At 36.7% G+C, this 7,914-nt stretch overlaps 1 pseudogene; it reads right to left on the minus strand.

Moving 5' to 3' along the window:
- Nucleotides 1-2,286: 2,286 nt before the first annotated feature.
- LOC127805628 (pentatricopeptide repeat-containing protein At1g08070, chloroplastic-like) lies at nt 2,287-4,054 on the minus strand (annotated as a pseudogene).
- Between the last annotated feature and the right edge of the window lie 3,860 nt (nt 4,055-7,914).

The raw sequence follows: 7,914 nt of genomic DNA on the forward strand, positions 1-7,914 counted from the left end.
GGAGGGCTGGCCCCCAGATCCAGAAGCCATTTCGGCCTCCAATGGTCCAAATCCCATGACAGATTTGGGGGAGGACTGGAGCAGGCACGGGCTGCCCCCCCCCCCAGAGATCCGCCCCTGATCACCACCCTTTAATCCTACGATGGCAATGAAAAAACTGAAAGTGTGAGCAAAAATGCAACAAAGTATGGCTGGTTTCCTTGTCAGAACCTTGTGCATTGGTATTCATAAAGTACAGATGAATGCCAGATAGAGAGAGAATGTGGGAAGGAAGAACTACAACAGAAAGTATCACAGGTTTGGAGCCCCAAAAGAAAAAGTGACATGAATTCATTTGTAAATAGCGATTCTTCAATCAGAATGAAAAGGATGCAGTCAAGGAACGCCATTGACAAGCAGTATTTTCCTAGATTACAATAGTAATCCGATGCTTTGTGGGATTAAGGCTTTTGAATGTTGTTGCAGAAAGAACAGCAATATTAAGAAAATATAAGTTGCAAACCAACCCTGTGAGGAGTTACGGAAACAAACCAAAATGGCACATCAAGAGAAACAATGTAATGTACTTCAGATTTCTACTCAAATTCTAGGCAGAACTGATTGTCAAAAGAAACTAAAAAAGAGAGAAAGAAATAAATACATCACTAATAGAACTTAAATATTAATCCCTGATCCATAAACTTTAGCCAAGACTGTCCAAGCCTGTTTACTAATTTACTGAGAGTTTATAGGTACAAACAGGGAGCTTTCGCTACTTACTGTTAATAACTTGTAAAGAACAAATTCGAAAGGTTCAGATTCCTGAACATTGGCAGATTAATATTCCAATTAAAAAAAATGTAGCAAAAACCAGATTGCTCCAAACATTGAAGGATATATAACAAAATGGTTTTAGTCAAATTCTTCATTTTTTTTTTTTAAAAAGTAAAATACTTTTATTTTCTACTCATCTCAAATTAAGAGAGAAAAAACACTATATCCAGTAAAGAGTAAAATATGCCTTGAACTAATGAATAGAAGTTGTAAGGTATGGGTGATATGGAACCACCCAGAAGACAAAAGATATTTAAATCAAGATCAAATTATATCTCATCCAGGAAGAAGGAATACTGCATTCTCAGCTTCAGCACAACTGGAACAACTTATTTGTTATTGTATTTTTATTTACACACAATGGTGTTCTAGCACCCCTGGCTGGACATACCTGGTGCAATAAAGGAAATAGTTATGCGATTATATTTTTTAGCTGTCCGAATTTTAGCAACAAGTTTTTGTAGCTCTGAAAACTATTTAAAATACATCATAAAATTCCGTAATATGCTATGAATGATAGCTATCTATTTTACATAAAAATGATCCTTGGTTACTACCAGAATCATCTTATGCAGTGATAAAAGCACTGAGAATCATCTTTGAGACACCAAAAAAGACCAAGAAATCTTCACTTGATTGACATCTTAATTGGCTATTGTATGTAGCCGCGAGCAACAGGAATTTTACTCCTCGGAATAAATGTTTTGTATTACAACTTCATCTTGACCATTGCGATTCAGGATAACATTCATCAGGCCATACCTCAATTCTTGAATAGAGAGTAAGTCAACTGCAACCAGCTCGATCTTTTGAGGTAGCAACTTTCTGATGTTATTCAGTGATACAGGTACAGAGAATCATCGTTAAGACAAAAACTTAGAAATCTCCACTTGTTTGACAGTTTACTGGCTATTGCCACTTCAAGTATTTACCCACCAGCAACCGGAATTTTTTCCCTCCAATATATATATATATACATATATTTTCTCCAAAAACTTGACCATCTGAATAACATTCCTTTGACATCCTTCTCAATTCTCGTGTAGAGTATAATAAGTCAATCCACTAAGCTAGGTCAATCTTTTTGGCGAGCAACTTTTCAATCTTCCCACACAAGAGGCAGGTATCCATATTTAGAAATATGCAAAGGAGAATTCTTATTGTATTTTTACCAGGACAAGAGTGCTTCTAGCATAATAGGAGCATATTAGCATTGAGAAATGCTTGAAGTGCACTGTTTGAGACTAATGCAATCTAATATGCTCTTAGGAATACCGTGATTATGAAGCATGAACTACAGTTCTTGAGATTAATGAGATTAAATATGCCCCTCAGGGACGCCGTGATTTTGAACCTGATAAAAATGTATGAAATCTTCGATTTACCTCCACCACGCTATGGCCAGGAATCTTTTTCAACTCTTTTGCTTCCATTAACTCTCTCAGTCTAGTTACATTATCCCACTTACCAGCTTCAGCATAGATATTTGCCATAAGGACACACACAGGAACTAACAGTTTGTGAATCAAATTGATACCATCTTTCAGCAACAAGCTCAGCTAGCTCAACATTACCATGGATTCTGCAAGAACTGAGTAGAGCTCCCCAAACACTGGCATCTGATTCAACTGGCATGCTCTCAATAAACTCAAAAGCCTCCACAAGTTGGCCTACTGGACAAAGAAGATCCACCACACAAGCACAGTGCTCTAAACGAGGCATTATTGAGTACTCTTTTGTCATGCTCTCAAAGTGATTCCTTCCTTCTTCTACTAAACCAGAATGTCTACAAGCTGCTGTCAAGACAGCAATGAAGGTAAAACTATTTGGCCTTACTTCTTCTTTTTTCATCTCTGAGAAGAGATCCAGAGCTTCATCCACATGACCATGGGATGCACAAGCTCCCATAATTGAAGTCCATGACACAACACTTTTATATGGCAACCTATTGAAAGCATCCCTCGCCAAATCCAGGTTACCAGATTTTGCATACATGTCAATTAAAGCATTTGCAATTGAACTGTTGGTTTCAAGACCTTTGCTTCTCACAATATCATTTATCCATTTCCCGTTATTGAGTGAGCCCAGATTAGCACAAGCTGATATAACACTAACCATAGTGATGTAATCAAATTCTACCTTTTCAGCTTGCATTCTACGGAAGAGCTTAATAGCATTTTCACCATCACTGTTCTGCTCATAAGCAGCAAACGTGGCATTCCATGACACCAGGTTTCGGACTGACATCTTACCGAACAAAGATCTGGCAGTATCAACATTTCCACACTCACCATACAAAGCAATCAAAGCGTTAGCTAGTGAAATAATAGAATCCACCCCCAATTTAACAGCATAACCACGAACAACTTTCCCAAGGTCAAAAACTCCAAATGAGCGCAGGCAGGAAGAATAGTCACAAGTGTAACTGCATTCGGTTGAGTCCCTAGTGCTACCATCTGTAGAAAAGTACCCAAGCCTCGTTCAAAAAATCCATTTTGTACATACCCCGTGATCATTGAAGTCCAAGAAACTATGTTCCTGACCTCGATTTCACCAAAAACTAATTCGGAACACAAAATTTCACCACTCTGAGAGTACATTGTAACCAAAGAACTCTGCGTAAAAACATCCAAAGTAAACCCAGTCTTAATTATGTTACAGACTTACAGTGGACTTGTCGCCCTACCCTCAGACTGAGAGGACAGCACAAGATCGAACAACGGCAGGAAAAGTATAGCTGTGGGGCAACATTCCAGCTTGATGCATGTCTCTGAATAAATTTATGGCATCTTCACAAGGACCCAGATTAGCATAACCCCGAATCACGGTGTTCCAGATGAACACATCCCTGTCAGGCATTAAATCAAACAGTTTGCGGGCATAGTCCTTCGAAGGAGCTAAAGAAGAAGCCAAGGTGATGAGTTTGGTCGATAACAGAAGGTTACGGTGGGACCCATTTACAAGGATGAGAGCGTGGATTCGTTCAAGGTCTGAGAGAGAAGAACAGGAGTTCAAAAGGCAGCTAAAACTAGAAGTGAGGGAGCGGTCGTTTATACGGAAGGGAAATGGAACTGGGACGCACAAAATGGAGTTGAGCTTTCTCAGTAGCGTACGGAAGGAGGCGGCAAACATCAACTTCGTATCCCTTTGATAGCACAGATGAGTGAACACCGTATCCCTATCATATAGCGCCCGCCCACTGCCCAATCAATCTTCTTCCCTCCCGGTCCCGGCCCACTGCAATCGCCTTTAATCCTTGTATCTATCTATGCCCGGATAGTTGGAAATAAAGTAAGCTTTTTATTTTTCTATTATTTGAGAAAAATAAAACTTAATAAATCAGAATAATATGACTTTGTTTAAATGAAAAATGGGAAGAAATAAGAGAGTAAAAAATAAAATAATAATTATATTTTATTACTTTTAAAATAAATAAATAAATTCAAAATTTTAAAATTTCATAATGAAAACATTGTATTAACAACAATTAAAATATTTTGACTAAAAATATAGTTGAAAATTTTTAGTATCTCCTAGAGATGGGAAATGGGCCGGCCCGCCTCATAGCCCGGCCCGTTACTGTAGCAAACGGGCCGGGCTAGCCCGCCTAGAAAAATGGGGGCTGTGTCGGGCCAACAATATGTGACCCGGGGCCCGGCCCACCAAAATGACCCGTGGGCCGCCCACCAACTGGCCCGCTAAAATGGCCTGGCCCGGCTCATCAAAAAATAAAAAAATATTTTAAAAATTATGTTTTTTTGTTAACATAATTTTATTGTAATGTTTGTAAACATAATTATGTTTATAAACATAATGTTTATTATGTTTGTAAACATAAATTTAGTGTAATTTTTGTAAACATAATGTTTACAGTAAACATAATAATTTTACAAACATCAAAATTATAAGTAAATATTAATAAACATATTTTAAAAAATATTAATTATATTTGAAAAAAAATAAAAAAAATATATTTACAAAATTATATATAAAAAATTAAAAATAAATGGCTCAAGGGCTGGGCCAAATAGCTAGGCCCACGGGCCGGCCCGTCCCACTTTGGCCCATTTATTAAGGGCCACAGGGCCGTGCCGGGCCCAAGTTTCCATTTCCTTGGCTCGGCCCGGCCCGTCTCTCTCGTGGGCCAAATTCGGCCCGGCCCACCAAATGGGTGGTCCAAGCGGGATGCGGGCTAGCCCAGCCCACCCATTTTCCATCTCTAGTATCTCCTCAGTTTCCCTTCTCTCTTTAACTATTTCTCTCCGACTGTGTCTCATCTCTTTTCAACATTTCTTACGTTTCCTCTAATTAGGCTACGTAGGCCAGTTGAATTAAACAAATTATTAACTTGCCTGAGTTAATGATCACCCTACCATTTAGGGAGATCGAAGATAGGGCTAGTATAGGGGTTGCATTTATTGCAAGAGACGTAATCAAAGAGATGGAAAATTGAGGAGAGGCTAGAGAAAGAGAAGAAGCTGAGGAGATGTCGTCGGAGAAAGAAAGAAAGCTGAGGAGACTCTAGAGAGAGAGACAAAGATGGTGTTGAGGGGACGTTGAAAACTATCACATTACCATGCATGTATATCATTTGTTGTTCAGGTGTTTAAATGAGTGATTTTATGTAGTTTAGGGATATATTTAAAACTACAAAAAGGTTTAGAATTCTAGAAAAAAAAAATATAAAAGTTCAAGGGTATAAATATACTTTTAGGCCTAAATTCAGAGGTACATTTAGAATTATGAAAAAATTAGATTGATGCAAAAAAAAAAAAAAAAAACACACACACACACACACAAAATTTAGAGGCATAAATATGCTCTTAGCCAAAATAATTTTTACATTTTCCCTTATCCCTTCCTTCTTTTCATCTCCCACCCACCATCCAAACAAACAAAATTTTAGCTGAAGTTGTTTGTCAATGCTTAGAGAAAAAGCTTCCACAAAATGTTGTCTGTGACAAATTGGTTCTTATTTTAGTTTTAGTGTTTCAATGTAATAAAAAATTAGTACTGGTAATAGTCAAGTTCTCAAAACCTCTAATTTAAATGAATCTAATCTCATGCCAATTAAACATGAAAAATTAGACCCAATAACAAATTTTTTTAAAACAAAAAAAATGAATCCAATCTTATTAGTTAAGAATCTTCTCGGATATACCTAAAATCATATACATCACTAGAATGATTCTTGATAATTTTCTTATCAACCATATCCTTAATTAACCATTCTATTTTTTTTTTTTTTCGAGTTATGCTAACAAAATAATTCATGCAATGCATAAGGTGATAAACAAAAATATATTGACGATGTGAGATTGCACCTTTAAGACATGCATGTATGATCACTTGAATTGCCTTTGTGAGGTTAATTGAGTCCTATAACCCAAAAGAAAATTGTCTCTAGGGTTTGAAAGATAGTCTCTCTTAAGTATTAAATTGTACCCAAAACTGTTAGGATTGTTGATACCATTAATTCTTGTCAATTCTCTCTCATTCCTCGTTTCATGATTTCACGTTGCTTTATTTTCCTAATTTGTGCTAGGTCGAATCTTCTAAGTAAATTGCACATGTGATAGATGTTCTCAACAAGTGATTAGTGGTGAGGTGATGCATTTGAGCCTATTGCCCATTAGAGAGGGTGTCGCAATTAATTAGGCATAGATTGCTGGGGGGTTGATATGTCCATGAATGAAGGGACAAGCCCGTCATATTAGAGGTTCGATCTTATGGCACTATGCGTGGAGCTCTTATTTACCATCAAACTAAATTTATATGTTAATCTTAAAAATTAATATATTCACGAAATGACCCTCATAGTAACATTTAAATTAAATATGTATGATAGGTGGATGGAGATTGATGCATCTAATAAGTGTGCTTACAAACATGTTGAATTAAATTTGAATATGACTACGATAATATGGACATTAACAATAAAATTGAAATGCAATTGTATAATGAAAGGAGATTTGGAACAAAAATATAGAATCGAATTGAAGTGAGGTATGCCAAAGTAAATCTTTTTAAGACAAATTTCGCCCCCTCAACGATGCTAAATGATCAATGGGTATTTTTCTCCTAAGATTAAACACTTATTCCAAGAATTAGTATAGCACAATACTAAATTTGTGAGGTGAAGCCAAAATTGATTGTACTCTTCTTTGACTTGAGGAAAGATATTAGAATCTCTTTAAAAATAATAGAGGATTATAAAAGTATATTAGAGAATGAATGTATGAAATCAATAAACTCGAATTGATTTTGGATTATTGAAATAGAATTAGCTAGAAGGGTTCTATTTATAGTTTTCAAGTGTCCAACTGTGAAAGATCATGTTGTTTGATCCAAATTAATCTGGATCTTTAGATCGCACCTATTAGATTTGGTTACGATATAGTGGTCCAGATTACATCATCTCATAAAAGGTATCTCTTCCTTTGCACGTTTCAATTCGAACATGTCCACTCATTCACAATTTGTATGAACGGTTGTGTCCACTCAGCACCCCACTGCACAAAAGCATGCCACGAACATGCCTCTTGGATGCCTTTGTCACATCATCGCCACATCAGTCTACTTGCTATGTCTTTGAACCACTTAACCATGCATTTATGGAGCATTTTCTCCAAAAATTGAATTGGGAGTCAACTCTTTGAAATCCATAGTCAACTCCCAGTGGCTAGAGTTGTCTCCTAGTGTGCAAGAGTCGACTCCTAGTGGCCAGAGTTGACTTCTAGCGTACAAGAGTTGATTATAGCAAAGTTATAGTCAACCTAGTTGAGAGCTTATATATTATGTAGAGTCGAGAGCCTCTCTTTTGGACAGTCAATTCCCACTCAATGACAATCAATCAACTCCACCATTTTGGAAGTCAACTTTAATGACTAAAGCGCACCAATAGGCATTTACAATGAGGGATTATTTTCTCACATTAAAGGACACTTTACAATTTAGAAACTCTTCCAATCCAATTCACACGTTTAAGACCCATTAATTCCTTCAAAACATAATTAAGATTTGAAACTTTAGTTGTCATTTAGAGGGGTCAATTCATAAGTTATTGCACATTATTGCATGCATACTTATATATGTGGAGAA

Source organism: Diospyros lotus, chromosome 7, assembly GCF_014633365.1.
Source record: "Diospyros lotus cultivar Yz01 chromosome 7, ASM1463336v1, whole genome shotgun sequence".
In the NCBI taxonomy this organism is placed as follows: domain Eukaryota; kingdom Viridiplantae; phylum Streptophyta; class Magnoliopsida; order Ericales; family Ebenaceae; genus Diospyros; species Diospyros lotus.